Source organism: Lathyrus oleraceus, chromosome 3 (genome assembly GCF_024323335.1).
Source record: "Lathyrus oleraceus cultivar Zhongwan6 chromosome 3, CAAS_Psat_ZW6_1.0, whole genome shotgun sequence".
In the NCBI taxonomy this organism is placed as follows: domain Eukaryota; kingdom Viridiplantae; phylum Streptophyta; class Magnoliopsida; order Fabales; family Fabaceae; genus Lathyrus; species Lathyrus oleraceus.
The window spans coordinates 2,493,721-2,510,728 of record NC_066581.1 but is presented as its reverse complement, the minus strand read 5'-3'; the positions used below and the strand labels follow the sequence as shown (position 1 = coordinate 2,510,728).

At 38.7% G+C, this 17,008-nt stretch overlaps 1 long non-coding RNA gene across 1 annotated transcript; it reads right to left on the bottom strand.

Moving 5' to 3' along the window:
* Nucleotides 1–343: 343 nt before the first annotated feature.
* LOC127128861 (uncharacterized) lies at nucleotides 344–894 on the bottom strand. The gene is made up of 2 exons (XR_007806061.1): nucleotides 708–894; nucleotides 344–605 (listed from the first exon to the last, which is right to left on the bottom strand). It is a non-coding gene; the product is annotated as an uncharacterized LOC127128861 (long non-coding RNA).
* Nucleotides 895–17,008: the final 16,114 nt, after the last annotated feature.

The window sequence follows — 17,008 nt, the reverse complement described above, 5'->3', positions numbered from 1 at the left end:
CTCCATTCAATTTTTAAGAGAAGACTCCAATTCAATTGGCGACTCCTCCTAAAAATGGGGTAGTTTGGAATTTTTTTTAAAACCAGAGGTATTTTGGAAATTTCCTTGAAAAAGTGGGTTATTTTTATAAAAAATTCTATATGCACAACAATATTAAATACGTGCATAATTTACTGCAAAATATTGTATCGAAGGGATTCCTTTTCGATTATTTATAAAATTTTATAAAAATATATAAGGTTTATTGAACAACACTTTAATTTTTTACCATGAACACATTTTGTAGTTTATTTTTTTAAAATCTCATATTATTCTATAACCTTCTAGATTAAAAATGCATTGTAAAAAAGCACTACATAAGTTTTATTAGTTTAATTTGCATAGACATAAATCAAACTAAGCAAACAATTCTTTATTTTGTTTTTTCTCCAACTTTAAATTTACAAATAATTACACAACCAAACACATCCATATCATTCATAGAAAATTATGGCAACGTGGATTATCTCTAGCCTCTCTCACTTGACCACTTCTTCCACTCTTACATGGAGATCTCCGTTTTTCTTCCACAAGAACTCTCTTATTCAAACCCTTTTCATCTGAAACTATACAAATAAACAAATAATATTCCAAAAAAAATCAATTTTATATAAGCATTTTAACATAACATGGTGTAAATGATATTATGGGGAATGAAATTTACTTACAAGAATAAAGTTGAGAAGCATCATTAATGTTCCTTGCTAATGCCATGGATGAAAAATTCAACATACAGAAAAAGATAACTACAAAAATTATTGAACATTTCTTTGAAGCCATTATTTTCCTAGCTTGTTTCACAATGAACTCATCACATGCTATTAGTTTATATAATTAAAAATCGATGGTTGCTTGCCTTTCAAGCTTTTTTTTAAAAGTTTTATTTAATCGGCACTTGGTTCTTAATTACTAGCAACTTGCAACCGCGTAAACCAAGTCTATGCATGGTGTTGACTGAGAATATTTTTAATAGATGCAATTATATATATATATATATATATATATATATATATATATATATATATGTGTCATATCAAAGCTTTCTAAGAAGTATTTGTATTTTATTTTAAGTTGCACGTGTTGACTGAGGATTTTTTTTTAAAATAATCATATTTTTAAAAAAAAATACGAAAATAACCATTTTTAAAAAAAAAAATACTAAAATAACCAATTTGGGAGAGGATGCGTCGGGAGAGTTGGTGCACCTTCCAAAAAATAAGAGGAGGCGCCAGATGCATTGGCGCACATGCATTGGGCCTCATGAAGAGGCGTCAATGCTTGTGGCGCCTGCATGGCCCTCCAAGAGGAGGCGCCCATGCATCTGGCGCCTGCATGGTCCTCCAAAAGGAGGCGCCAAAGGCAATGGCGCCTGTGTGTATTTGTGTGCAAGGCGTCATTTTTTGTGGCGCCTATGTGTGTGTCATGTGGGTGCCAATTCAACTGGCGCCTACGTGTTTTTTCCAATTCATCTCCCGTCTCTATAAATACCATCCACTTGCATACAATTATTTTCACTCAAATTCATCTCCTAGTCTAGTTCAACCATCAATTTTAATTTTCTTTGTTTCAACAATGTCTGCATACATTCAGAAACGAAATGCTGATGTAATATTTTCTATCGTTGCGGCTCCGATACAGGTTCGACTGTGAAACACAAATACGTTTGAACATCTTAATCGGACGTTGTATAGTTGGTTAGAGAGAGAAATTGGAGAGGGTGAACGGATTAGAAGAATACAATGGCTTGTGTCCACGTTCAACCAAAACGGAGAAGTGCGTGAATGGGTGGATATTAAGACCGACCAAGACGCTCGTAGGATGATGCAGTACATGTTCAAAATTGTTTTGATGGTTGTAATCGCATAGTTTTTGTATTCTAGTTGTTTTAATTGTTTGCGTTATTTTTTATGAACAACTGTCTTTTCGTCACAAACGTCTACTATGAAGTAAAATTAATTTTCCATATATTGCAAAAGAGGTACTTTGAAATAATTTTAACTTTCCATATATAGCAACAGAGGTACATCTGAATTTATCTGGTTGTGCTCGTTCCAACGCTAGGACAGTTATTACGATTGTGACCTGGTTGACGGCATGAACTACATAGTCTAACCATTTTGTTCGCCGTATCCATTTCGGTTTGAGTCCGGGTGCTGTTAGGGCGACCCTTTTTCTTCTTTCGCATAACTTCGTTGTGCCAGACGATGTCCCCTTGATATTCTGGCCAATAATCCTCTTTTGCCACTACTGAAAAACTAATGTTATAAACATTTGAAAGACTGGCGACTTTGTAAACTTCAGATAGCAAATAGGACGGATCCCTTCGAACCTTTGAGGACGCCGCTATGACATGGGAGCAGGGGGTACGAAAGGCTTGGAACCTTCCGCAGTCGCACCAACCTCTATCTAATTCGACGCTGTATTGTCCCATTGGCATGCCCTCATTGTGATCCATGGACTCGGCAACACTAAACCAACCTTTTGTTCGGTCAAATACCGTAACCACGTGTGTGTTTGCTTTGGTAGCTTCATGTCTGATGAATTTCATTGAAGCATCACTGAACAACTGTCCAGATTGCAACACGAAACTCCATTTTGAGCGTCTGGTTTCAAACAACGCCCCTAGCCTGAAATATGTAGCTTGCACCAAAGCGGTTATTGGTAGGTTACGAATTCCTTTGAAGACAGAGTTCATTGATTCCACAAGATTGGTTGTCATGTGGCCCCAACGTTGTCCGTTGTCGTATGCCCTAGTCCACTTCTCCAACGGAATACTATCGATCCATCGAACCGCATCTTCTTTCGACAATCTTATTTCCTCGCGGTAGTGTTTGAAAGAAGGTTCTGTTAATGCGTAACCTGCATTGACAACCTTCTTATGCAATGTCTTATCTTTGATTTCCCGCATGAAATCTGAGCAATATGTCTAATACAAAACACATGCATCGAAAGAGGATTTTGCCAACCATTGTCAATGTTATTATATGTATTGATGATTGAGGGGTGTCTATCAGAGATCAAACACAAGTTAGGCTGAGGTGCAACGTGCAATCAGAGATTTCTTAGGAAAAAACTCCATCCCTCGCCAGTCTCCCCTTCAACTAGGGCAAAGGCGATCGGAAAAATATTGTTGTTCCTATCTTGTGCCACTTCCATCAGTAACGTTCCTTTGTATTATCCATACAACCATGTACCATCAATTTGTATAATTGGTTTACAGAAAGAAAAACCTATGATACACAGTTGATACGCCCAAAATAGACGGTGAAATATTCTATTTCCAACAGCACACGTACCATCTGGTGTATATGCGGGCAATGTTTCCATCTTGAAAATTGTACCGGGAGCATAGTGTTTTAGAGCCAACATGTATTTTGGAAGTTGTTTGTAAGATTCCTCCCAATTATCAAACACTTTTTCAACAGCTTTTGTTCTAGCTACCCATGCCTTCCTATATGATGGTGTGCACTTGTACTCTGCCCTAATATGCGAGATTATTGTACTCACCTTTAAAGATGGATTATCGCCAATGACAGACAATATTTCATCACATATTAGTTGAGAGCTTAATTTACGATGATCCTGCATTAGGTTTGTCAGCATGCATGTGTGATTGGGACCCATTGATCCAATCTCCCAAGACTCCCTCCTCTTCCGGTACGAAGCTGATAACTTAAAAAGGCAGTACTCATTCGGATAATAAACTTTATACCTCGATGCGTCAGTTCTGTCAACTCTGAAATCTGCTGATAGTTGCATGTGGAATTTTTTAATGGCTTTTACACATTTCTCTTTTGTGCAAAATGTGTCTCCTTGTTTCAGAGATCCTTGCATTTACACGTAAGGATTGTACCATACATCTGCCGAAGGTTCATCTGAAACCAAATTTAACCTTGTCATGTGTTGGGGTGGGCAATATACACCCACCAAACAAAGGCCACTTAGGTGCCAGATGCATGGGCGCCTCCTCTTGGAGGGCCATGCAGGCGCCACAAGCATTGGCGCCTATTCATGAGGCCCAATGCATGTACGTCAATGCATCTGGCGCCTCTTCTTATTTTATGGGGGGTGCGCTAACTCCCCCGGAGCATCCTCTCCCAAAGTTGGTTATTTTGGTATTTTTTTTGAAAAGATGGTTATTTTCGTATTTTTTTTGAAAAAACTGGTTATTTTAAATAAAAAATCGTTGACTGAGAATATTTTTAAAGTTTTTTATTTTGTTTATTTGCTAGTGGTACAATTTTTTTGTTTATTTTATTCTTAAGTTGTACGTGTCATATCAAAACTACGATAATTAATTAGTTGCATATTATCAGATAATTTTATTAAATGTATGTATAAGAAAATAATAATTTATATGTATATTTACAAATTAAATACGTTTCTTTTCATTTTTTCATCAATTTGAATAATTCATTTTTTATATTTTAATCTTATCCTAGTTTCACGCAGTTTAACAAGATATTTCCCGATCAAGAATCTAGTACTTTTTGTAGTAGCGATCCTTATATGTCGTATTAACAATCGAAGGATAATCGAAAAAATATATATTTATTTGACAGGGCTTCTTCCGATCCAAATGAATTCCATTGGATCCACATTGGAAGACTCAAAAGATTCCAATAGGTTGGTTCTGAGTATAGTCATGATAAATTGTTTGATTGTGACATTCATTATAAGATATTTTTTTTGTATAATTAGAAGATTTTGTTAGGGGTAACCCCTTACCAATTCTGATCGTTAAGTCAAATCGGACGCTGCAATGCGTAGACCGACATATGAGACACCGAGTCCCTCAGACGAGGCGTTTAAGCTTTCAGGCGGGATTTTCATCGATCCCTCAAGCAAGACTTGACACCAAGTCTCCGAGGCTTGATATAGATCACACTTCTTAGGTGTGAATTATTGGAAATAATCCCACTAGAGGAGACATTAAGTCCCTCATCTGAGACTCTAATTAGTTTGAGGAATCAAAGTTAGTTAGATTCTGCAATGCATAGCCTGGATGATGAGACACTAAGTCCTTCAGGCGAGACGTTTAACCTTTCAAGTGGGTTTTCCATCAAGTCCTCAAGCAAAACATGACACCAAGTCTTCAGGGCTTGATATAAATCGCACCTTTTAGGCATGAATTATTGGAAATAACCCAAAGAGACACTAAGTCCCTCAGGCGAGAGTTATCGTATGTCTTGGTCAGCTCATTCACATAGCCTTAGAGGGTGACAAGGTTCCTCCAATGAAGATCCATCATATGTATTTGCCTAGTAGGATGGTATGGATCTTCCAGGAGAATTCCTATGTACTTGTACTTTTCCTTAAGAGGCAGCAGGGACCTTCCCATAGGGGTCCAGCAGATGCAATCGCATCGAGGGGCGACACGGATCTTCCTGTGGAAGTCCATCAAATGCAATCTCCTCGAGGGGCGGAAAGGATCTTCCCGTGGAAGTCCAACAAATCTAATCTCCTCGAGGGGCGGTAAGGATCTTCCTTTGAAAGTCTTGCAAATGTAATGACATCGAGGGGAAGCAAGGATATTCCCGTGGAAGTCCAACTATTGTAATCGCCTTGAGGGAAAACAAAGATCTTCTTGTGGAAGTCTTATGTAAGAAGCATTTAAAAGAGGGAGTATCCATGATAGAAATAAAATACTTGGATAATTTTTCAGAGTTACATGGGCATAATGTTTATTGGAGAGTTACAAATAATTCTAACTATAATAATATTGAAGATGAATAGCATTCCAAGTCATGGGTAGAAGTAGTCCTTCAAGCTCCTATAACGTGTACGCTCCATGAAGGAGTTTCTAGTATATTCGATACGGTTCTTCCCAGTTAGGTTGCAACATCCTCTACTGCGAAAGTATGACTACTTCCTTTAGCAATAGGTCACCCCGCTGCATCTCTCTCGGCTTTACCTTGGAGTTGTATCGCCTCATGGCCCTATGTTTAACAACAAAATCTCGGAGTATCTTCTCGTAACTCGTTGATCAGATCTGTTGCACATTTTAGACCTATCATGTTTGGCTCTTCATGGAAATGGGTTCATCACCATGAAGGTGTCTCAATATTGACGAGAAGAATTGTGTATGCCCCATAGACCAATGAAATTGGGGGTTCCTTGGTAGTCGACAGTGGTGTGGTGTGGTATGACCATAATATCTTATGGAGTAGTTTTGCCCACAGGCCTTTGGCATCATCAAGTTTCTTCTTTAGTGCTTTGAGAATTACATTGTTTGCTGACTCGGCCTGACCGTTAGCTTGAGGGTGTACCACAAACATAAAAACTTCTTCTGCACACCCAAATATTTACAAAATTTAGTGACCACGATGCTATAGAACTGAGTCCCATTGTTAGAGACAATGACACTAAGGAGTCCTTACGACACATAATCATATGTCAATAGAAACGTCATACTCTTTCCGTCGTGGTCTTGGGCACTGCCTTCGCTTCTATCCATTTAGTGAAGTAATTCACTCCCATTATCCATAATTTCAATTAACTCGGTGCCAAGGGGAATAGTCCCATGATGTCTATGCCTCACTGGTAGAAAGGTCGGGGAAAGGTTATTGACTGGAGAAGCCTTGCTAGGGCGTGGTGATGTTCAACATTTCTCTAGCATTGATCGCACCTCCTGATGAAGGCGATGTTGTCTTTCATTACCATGGGCTAGTAATACCCTGCTCTTAATAACTTGTGAGCGGGGTTTTCCTACTTATGTGACAGTTGTAGGCTCCCTTTGAGAACTTTTGCAAGTACTAGAGTGATATCATTCTCGCCCAGGCACCTCAGCATGGGAGTATCCTTCCTCATTTTGTTAAGTTTTTCACAGAGTAGGGTATACTTGGAAGCTTTTCTTCTTATCTTTCTCTCGTCGTCCTCACCATTTTTCCTAACTATAACGTGAGTCTCAGTGATAATACTTTATCCACAAGACTAAAAGTACAGGTCCAAATCACTGGAACTGACCAAGTACCAGAAGCTATGTCAGCTACTCTCCATCACCAGATAATATATCGCTTGCAGAATCACTCGATAGATCTCCCTCTCTCAGGTTGCTCTTCTGATTCACTATTGGTTGTCACCAATAGAGCAGAAGACATACCCTCTATAGTCCAAATTCCGAGAAGAATTACAAGGGAAGAGTTGACTCAGCTAATTCCCCTTGAATGGATAACCAACTACGAGAGACTCCTTATTGATAGAAGACCTATCCAATCCCAAGAGGCAACTTTCAGAAGATCTATTGACAAGACGGTCAAGACAATTTTCAAAAAGCCAGACGAAGGGTCGACCTCAATGTCTCCAATCTTCCAGACAATGATGATCCAACCAGTTTTAAAAGAAGACTGGTGTCCTTTCCATGCTGTTACAACAGAAGGAAAACCCATATACACTGATAAAATAGATGGCCGCTTCATATGGGATGTTGATCCTACAAGATGTGACCTAGATTGTGACTGCTGGATGCACGACAATGATATTGACCAAGATATCATTCTTCCCAAAATAAATAAAAAAGGGAGGTGTAAACCCTTTCCACCTCCTCAAAGAAGATTTGATCCATACAATGGTTCATGGGTAGGAATCCATGGGAAAAAGAAAACCCTCTCTATCTATGAGGAAGGACTAAAAATCGTCAGGAAAGAAGGATTGTTACCAACTAATGATCCAACTCTTGTTACATGGTCACCAACAGACCATTGTAAGTCACCACATCCTCCAACTGTTGTCCAACCAATTCCTTGTTTTATGTACTCAATTGCAACTCCAGAGTACGAGCGGCAATTTCCTCCCCTGGAAAGGAAAATGGATCCAATCACAAGCAGAACATCTAAACCCTTCATTCATCCCAGTGAAGTCCAACCTGATGGGAAACTTAAGCCTTTAACTCAAGCTGAAGAAGTGCTAAACTGGCAATCTGAAAACATGGTTTCTCAAAATGAGATTCTCCAAAGCCTTGACAAAAGGGTGGATAAGATTGCTGAGAAAATTGATGAGACAGATGACAATCTCAAGGTTTTGTCCCAAAAAATGCAGAAGCACTACAGGAGCTTAAAGGCCCAAGTATCTCAGCTGGATCGTGACTTGCGGAAGATGTTAGAAGAGAGAACTTTTGGCAAAACTTTTGACCAAAAGGAAAGAGAGATTAGAAATCTACAAGGCCAGGTAAAAGAGATAGATGATTTCTTAGGAGCCTCTCATGAAAGAAAATCCAAGCCTGTTGAAAACTCTTTCTTTGACCCTCCTGCTTTTCCTACATATTTCAAACAACCAGAAAGGCCTTCTCCTTTCTACCCTACCAATGTTTCATCACCACCAGATCAGGTTAGATACATACCTATAGCTTATAGGCCAAAATCTACTAGAACTTCAACTCCCTCTACCTCCAAGACAAAAGGCAAAGCTCCCTGCCTAAGCGCCTCATCTCCAGACTCTCAAGATATCCCTGAAACACCTCCTCCAAAAATCCAAAAGGAAGAAGAAACTCCAGATAAAGATTTACAAGCCATGGCGATCACTAGAAAGTACGAATCTTCCCAAGAAAATCACCACCTTGCTGAAACATCGGCACACAAGAAAGATGAGTCCTCGGCAGATGGTGACAATAACACTGATCAGGAAACATCTACTAATAAAACACCAAGATATGTCTCCTCAAAATCAGAATCTGAAGACAACTATATCTCAAGACTCTTCATGGCAAATATAAAAGAGGAAGATTCATTTTTTGAAGAAGAATCCCTTGAAGAAACTCTGATCTCTGAAATGATTAAACCAAATGGAGGTCCTTGGTTCACCTTTGACGATATTCCACCCAGACGCTGGAGAAAAAGACTACTTGAGTTTGGAGCTTGGCTTGACACTTAGATGATGAAAACAAGTGCAGATAGCTATAAGATCATTGAAGAATTTTGCTGTAGAATGACAGAAACGATGAAAGAATGGTATCACAATCTTGGAACTTTAAAACAAGATGAGTTACACCGTTTAGAAACTACAACTAATATTCTTGGTGTGCTTCATCGTGAATTTATCGGTGATATGGAGATGTTTGATAGGAAAAACAGACAAGAATTCTTTGAGATGAAGTGTTGTTCCCTCAAAACAAAGGATCTTGACAGACACTATCACAGGATGACACAAAGATATTATGTCCTTAATGGATACAATGACCCTAGTCTCAAGAATACCTATGTCTCCTCTCTACCACAAGAACTCCAGCCAGAAATCCATAGGATGTTAGCCACAACTCAAAGAGATATCAAAACCATGAGTCTTGGACAAATTCACCAAGTGATAATAGAAGCACTTGAAAAGCTTTGCAGTTTTCATCACCAATTTTCAGAAGTTATAGAGCAAAAGTCAAAATTCACCCACGCATGTAGAAAACCCTACCTGGAGATTAAATGTAAAGACAAGAGGTGCAGCTGTGCAACAAAAAAGAAACACCATCAACAAAAATACACCAAATCTCATAGGACCTTCAAGGGAAAGAAAAGGAAGAATATGAAGTTCTTCAGAAGAAAACCTTTCAGAGGAAAAGGGAAAAATGAGAGATGCTTTATTTGTGGGAAGAAGGGACATTTCTCTAAAGAATGTCCTAATAATACTCATAAAGCCGCAAAACTGATCAACTCTCTTCAACCTTTAGAAGGAGACTTAGAATCGTTGTATTCTGAGCAAAGCTCTCCTGATGAAGAAACAATTTTTGCCCTCCAAGACTCCTCGTCTGATGAAGCATCATCTTCGGAGTCGGAAGATGGCAGATATCTCCTTGTTTACTCCTTCAAAGAGATAGGAAGTTCTCTTCCTACTCCACCTCTTCCTTGTGTTGAAGTTCATGTCCTCGCGACGAAGTTTTCACGTCCAAAGAAAGTTATAGCTTATATGGACACTGGAGCCCAGATTACAATGATGAACCCTAGCATTCTCCCAGCTGAATCGTGGGTAACACATGCCGCATACTTTGTAGCAGCGGATGGGAAGGTTTTTAAGACAGATCTAATGACCAAGGAGAAAATAGGAATTAAATTCTTCTCAGACTGCATCGTCTGGACCAGAGTCATTGGCAGTAATCTTCCAAACAAAGATATTGTAGTAGGAATGGATGTCTATTCAGCAGCAAGCAGACTCCAAATTCTCCCCACAGGAATCAAGTTCATAAGAGAATTCAAGCCTTATTCCGGAATATTGAAACTATATTCCTTGTCTAAGATCCTTGTTGGTTATGAAGAAATCAAGTTCAACCTACTCAAACTCTGCGCAAACAGCCATGAAGAATTCCTCCATCCTAAACCCCTATGGAAAAATAAGGACTTTTTTGTTCAACTACCTTTTAAGCTAAATGAAGATATTAATCTAACCAAGGCCACTCATCCAGGAATGAGTCCATCAGATTATTCATTGGCTAGGGAGGAATGCCACCAGTTGCTCAAGCAAGGTTTGATAGAACCCACCAAATCAGAATGGGCTTGTCAAGCATTTTATGTGGAGAAAAGATCTGAAAAGTTAAGAGGGAAAAAGAGGCTAGTAATTGATTACAAACCTCTAAATTATTTTCTCAAAGATTATAAATTTCCCATTCCAAAGGCCTCGTCCTTAAATGTTTTCATCAAAGATGCCCAGATCTATTCTAAGTTTGATCTTAAGTCAGGATTTTGGCAATTGGGTGTCAACCCAGGGGGTCGTTACAAAACAACATTTTGCATTCCTAACGCCCAGTACCAACGGACTGTGTTACCATTTGGGCTCAAAGTTGCTCCGTCACTTTTTCAAAAGGCCATGACAAGAATTTTTGAACCCATTCTCAATAGTATCCTCATCTATATTGATGATGTGCTATTATTCTCAAAAGATGAAAAAACCCATAAACAATTATTGGGCCAATTCCTTCAGATAACCCAACAACATGGAATAATGCTCTCTGAAAGGAAAAGTCAATTGGGCCAAACAGAGATTGATTTTTTAGGGATGCATTTCTCGCAAGGGAAATATCAACCTCAACCTCATATTTCCCAAGAACTGTTTAAATTTCCTGATGAAAATCTCACTGTCAAACAAATCCAACAATTTATTGGTATAATTAATTATATCAGAGATTTCCTTCCAGGATTGGCGAAATACACAAGCCCTCTATCACAAATGTTAAAGAAAAAACCCCCACCGTGGGGAACAATGCAAACTGATGCAGTAAAAGCCTTGAAGAAGATTGCACAAACTCCACCTGCCCTAAGAATCCCTAGAAATGGGAAAAGAATCCTGCAGACCGATGCCAGTGATCACTATTGGGGAGCAGTTTTGATAGAGGAACTTGAAGGTAAAAGATACTATTGTGGTCATGCCAGCGGCCAATTTAAAGAAGCTGAAAAACACTATCACACCACTTACAAAGAAGCTCTTGCCTTAAAAATGGGAATTCAAAAGTTTGACTTCCACCTAAGAGGCTACCAGTTTGAAGTACAGTTGGATATTCCATCTTTTCCCAAGATCCTTGAATTCAAAAATAAGATGCCACCTGATCCTCAAACCCTTCGCCTTAATGATTGGTTTTCCAGATATGATTTCTCAGTAAAACACATCAAAGGAACCCAAAATGTGATTCTGGATCTACTATCTCGACCTATGAAACCTGTCTAGATCATCACAGCCAAACACACTTTTCCTTTGATTCTTATGGTCAAGCCACTACCAGTTCATGCATCCACAACCAGAAATCTTCCTCCAGAGATAACAGTCTCCTCTTAACCATCTCAGCTCAAGCAGTATGCCAGGAACAATCTCTTTTATTACATGACAAAAATCATAAGGAATAATCTCCCGGATCATACTCCTTATTTCTCTGACACACCTTTCCTCTTACCAATTTTAATAAACCCAAATGTCAAATTCACAAAAAACCATTTATGGTATATCTGGTGTGCCACGGTATTATATTTTATGCCTGTTCTTATTCCCACCGAAGCCATGTATCAACACCTGATGAATCCCGAAAATCACAAGTCCTTGATTTGGACTACTCTCGAATGGTATTCTCCATTACAATGGTGGAGGAGTCAATTAAAACCAGTCATAGACGAGGTCAAAGAGAGAAGATTAGCCTTAGAAGCCATTAACAAGCTCAAGTCTGTTTTCTTTCTACACAGGCCTTATCAGACAGATCCCGAAACAAAGTTACTTAATTGTAAGAGTTATGTTCACTTATGGGAAACAATTGATGATTATCCTCCCAGTCTAAAAATCACAAGGGAATTAATGGAATATGTCAACTGCATCAATCTTTATGAACCAAAGAACCTTGATGATAGTATAACTTGTATAAGTCATGGAAAATTCAGAAGACCAGAAGTTGGAGAAAGCTCAACTCAAGTTGTACAACAGGATCCAGATTCTCTAATAGAAGCTGAATTCTCAAAAGGACAAGTGGAAGAAGCTAATAGAAAATTTATGGATCACACTTACATGATGGATGACATCTGGCAACATGAGTCATCACATTATGGAGATTGCTTTTCTGATGAGAACTTATCCGATCAGAACATGTCCCCATCTCATGAACCCATTTTCAAAGACTAGGTGACAAGTGTCCGTTATGGGCCATTAGCATGCTTATGAATAGTATTTTCTCGTCTTTTTGTGTCAAAATAATTCCATTTTGTATGCTTTAGAGATAAGGGTGTCGAACTTTTGAAAAAAGCATTTCTATAATGCCATGCTTGTAATAGTATTGCTTTTGTCCTTTATGCTCCTCCTTGCCTATAAAAGGAGGGCTCTTGTAAACTATTTTCATCAAGCAATCACAAATAAAAACTCTTTGTGTGTTCAAGAACAACTATGTTCTAAATATCCTTTTTTTCTCCCTAAAAGCTTTAGTTACTATATTCATATCATAATTCCCCACATAGATGCAAGTATGCTTTACACCTGCCTCAACTGAGGATCTTGTGTATCAGAAAACATCTGACCTTCGATCCATACTACGGTCCTCGCTATTATGGAATATCAGTTTTAATTGATAGTCTGTGTTATGCCTATGGTTGGCTGTTTGATGACGAGTCAGTTGAGACTGATTTTCATGATATGTGAGGCTCCCGACCACTATGGTATCAGAGCCTCGTTAATAAGAAGGGGTGCATATGGTGTGAATATTAGTAAAGAAAGTAAGTAAGGGAGAAAACCACTTACACATGGAAACACCTGAACCAAACACTCAACCTATTACTACTACTTCTTCTTTATCGCTCCCTAAACTCTGTAAAAAGATAAATTCCCATAAAATAGAAAACCTTATTGAGTATTCTCATGTTCCAGAAGATGCTCAAATTTCCGAAACAATACCTCCTCTATTAAGCCTGTACAACATCTTCAAAAGACAAAGAAGTGTTACCAGATCCATCTGAAATCTTATCTCTACGAACCGCCCTCATATGAAAGAATATGTACAGTCCTCTAGACTAGACCAATGTAGCTTAAGAGCTACAAACCAGGAGAAGTACGTAGCTTTAGAGATTCCCCAGTATCTCATAAATCACTGGAAGACTGAAGGATATACAGCCTTACACTTCGGGGCTGTCAGGCTCATTCTTTCCCTACACGGAAGGAAGAACCAACCTGTCTATTGCAAAATAGCTCTGCTGGACTTGAGCTACCTCCACTATGAAAACGTTGTGATAGGAACTGTTCTCACCATTTTTCCTAACTATAACGTGAGTCTCAGTGATAATACTTTATCCACAAGACTAAAAGTACAGGTCCAAATCACTGGAACTGACCAAGTACCAGAAGCTATGCCAGTTACTCTCCATCACCAGATAATATACCGCTTGCAGAATCACTCGATAGATCTCCCTCTCTCAGGTTGCTCTTATGATTCACTATTGGTTGTCACCAATAGATAAGAAGACATACCCTCTATAGTCCAAATTCCGAGAAGAATTACAAGGGAAGAGTTGACTCAACTAATTCCCCTTGAATGGATAACCAACTACAAGAGACTCCATGTTGATAAAAGACCTATCCAATCCCAAGAGGCAACTTTCAGAAGATCTATTGACAAGACGGTCAAGACAATTTTCAAAAAGCCAAACGAAGGGTCGACCTCAATGTCTCCAATCTTCCAGACAATGATGATCCAACCAGTTTTAAAAGAAGACTGGTGTCCTGTCCATGCTGTTACAACAGAAGGAAAACCCATCTACACTGATAAAATAGATGGCCACTTCATCTGGGATGTTGATCCTACAAGATGTGACCCAGATTGTGACTGTTGGATGCACAACAATGATATTGACCAAGATATCATTCTTCCCAAAACAAATAAAAAAGGGAGGTGTAAACCCTCTCCACCTCCTCAAAGATGATTTGAACCAGACAATGGTCCATGGGTAGGAATCCATGGGAAAAAGAAACCCCTCTCTATCTATGAGGAAGGACTAAAAATCCTCAGGAAAGAAGGATTGTTACCACCTGATGATCCAACTCTTGTTACATGGTCACCAACAGACCATTGTAAGTCACCACATCCTCCAACAGTTGTCCAACCAATTCCTTGTTTTATGTACTCAACTGCAACTCCAGAGCACGAGCGGCAATTTCCTTCCCCGGAAAGGAAAATGGATCCAATCACAGGCAGAACATCTAAACCCTTCATTCATCCCAGTGAAGTCCAACCCGATGGGAAACTTAAGCCTTTAACTCAAGCTGAAGAAGTGCTAAACTGGCAATCTGAAAACATGGTTTCTCAAAATGAGATTCTCCAAAGCCTTGACAAAAGGGTGGATAAGATTGCTGAGAAAATTGATGAGACAGATGACAATCTCAAGGTTTTGTCCCAAAAAATGCAGAAGCACTACAGGAGCTTAATGTAAGAACAAAAATAGTTCTACAATAGATTCCATGATTTTGATGATAACAAAGGATGAAACCAAAAATGGTACCCTAACGAAAAGTTTCTAAGTGTGCAGGGTTCTAAAGAAAGAAGAAATAAATCTGATGATGTCCTCAGATGCAAAACAAGATCAGATGCAAAATCTCAAGTATCAGAAGCATCTAAAGAGGAATCTCATTCAAGAAGCTCTGACTCTGGACAAAACTGCAAGTATCAGAAGCATCTGAACATGAAGTAAAGTCTAGAAGCTCTGACTCTGAACAAATGCCTTCTGTAAATTCTGAAGTTATCAGCGCCATCTGAACATTCAAGAAATAACATCAGAAGCAAGTTTCTCCAGATACACGAAGACTCTAATCAGAATTGTTAATCATGATGAAGTAACGTTTAAGCCAAGTTAAAGTTCTGCAAATGGATTTCCTTAATTAGAAAGAGACGTTAATCTCCACTTCCAAGAGAGAAGATACTAATTGTGGTAAGTAGTCACTTCTAAGTGAAAAAGTCTACTGCAGAAGCTATTAATGGAATGGCGTAATTACATCTCAATATCCAACAGATTCAACGCTACTTCAACTCTACTTCAACTCCTATAAATAGAGAAGAAATCTCATTCAGTACATACAAAAAGAAATCACTAGCCAAAACTATACTGAAATCATATCACGCTCAAGAAAAACATCTTTGTTCTTCAAAGATTTTCACTAAGCTGTTGCTTATCAAGTGAAAAATTTGTTCTTAAGTTTGTAATATTTGCTTTCTTAGAAGCACACTAGATTACACGTTTTGTATCTTATTTTTATTTGATTTCCTCAAGTGACTCTTTGCAGTCTGTAGACTTGAGAGGACTAAGAGATTTCCTTCTCTCTTAGGGGTTGTTTGTAATCTTTCAAGATTAGTGGATTAAGTCCTTGTTGAAGGCGAAATCACCTTGGCCGGGTGGACTGGAGTAGCTTTGTGTTATAAGCGAACCAGTATAAAATCATTGTGTGATTTCATTTTGCAAAAGCGCTTATTTTTCAAACAATTCAAACCCCCCCTTTCTTGTTTTTCTCACCTTCAATTGGTATCAGAGCTCCGGCTCTGTTATTGATTTTCAAATCAAACACTTAACCGTGTAGAGAGATCCAGTGCGAGAAAAAACAAATGGCCCACTCAAATGAGAAAGATTCTTACAATGCCAAGCCTCCTGTTTTTGATGGAGAAAAGTTTGATTACTGGAAAGATAGAATCGAAAGTTTCTTTCTTGGTTATGATGCTGACCTCTGGGACATTGTCACAGATGGATACAAACCTCCAACCTTAAATGGAGCTGAAGTTCCCAGAAGCAAAATGTCAGAAGATCAGAAACGTGAGTTCAAAAATCATCACAAGGCCAGAACAATACTTCTAAATGCTATATCATACAACGAATACGAAAAGATCACCAACAGAGAGACGGCTAAAGATATACTTGACTCTCTGAAGATGACCCATGAAGGAAACTCCCAAGTCAAGGAGACGAAGGCTCTGGCGTTGATCTAGAAATATGAAGCCTTCAAGATGGAAGATGACGAAGCTATAGAAGCTATGTTTTCCAGATTCCAAACTCTTATTGCAGGTCTTAAAGTGCTAGACAAAGGATACACGACTGCAGATCATGTTAAGAAGATAGTCAGAAGTCTGCCAAAGAAATGGAGACCAATGGTTACTGCTCTGAAGTTATCAAAGGATCTGAACAATATCAGCCTTGAAGAACTTGTTAGTTCTCTCAGAAGCCATGAGATAGAACTAGAGGAGGATGAGCCTCAGAAAAGGAACAAGTCAGTGGCGCTGAAGTCCAGACCTGAAAGACGGAAGTCAGACAGAACCAAAGCTCTCCAGGCAGAAACTGCAGATACTGATGACTCTGAACCTGAAGACTCTGATGATGAAGAAGAACTGTCCTTACTAACCAGAAGAGTTAAGCAACTCTGGAAAAGAAGGAACAACAACAACTTCAGAAGATCAAGACCCAGAGGGGATAGATCAGAGTCAACTTCAAAAGGTAAACCTAATAAAGATATTACCTGTTTTGAATGTAAAGAAACAGGTCATTATAGAAATGAA